The sequence below is a fragment of the Bison bison genome, unplaced genomic scaffold, assembly GCF_000754665.1.
Source record: "Bison bison bison isolate TAMUID 2011002044 unplaced genomic scaffold, Bison_UMD1.0 scf7180017860865, whole genome shotgun sequence".
NCBI classification, from domain to species: Eukaryota; Metazoa; Chordata; class Mammalia; order Artiodactyla; family Bovidae; genus Bison; species Bison bison.
Window position 1 is genome coordinate 1,458 of NW_011491437.1, and position 354 is coordinate 1,811.

Consider the following 354-nt stretch of genomic DNA (forward strand, 5'->3'; position numbering starts at 1 on the left):
ATTGCTGGGGAAGTAGTTCTTTCCGCTTCTGTCACCCTTCACAGCCTTAGCTCCTCTTGTATTTATAAGACTGTTTTAATAGTCTTGTCTTGTAATTACATCTGGAGACAGGAGACAGCATCTTTTGATAGTTCAAGTCCTAACGCATTTAAATTGCCCTCCTAATGCTGTAAAAGAGTCAAATTATATATTCTGGTTTGCACTAGACAGCAATAAATGTCAAGGTGCCATCCCCTCTGGTCTTTAACTCCTTGATGCTGTCTGTTTTCGTGCACCTCGCACTGACCGTACACTAGTGTTTTCCCATCTCCAGACTCGAAAGGATCAAGTTGGGGAGATAAATTTCACTATTCA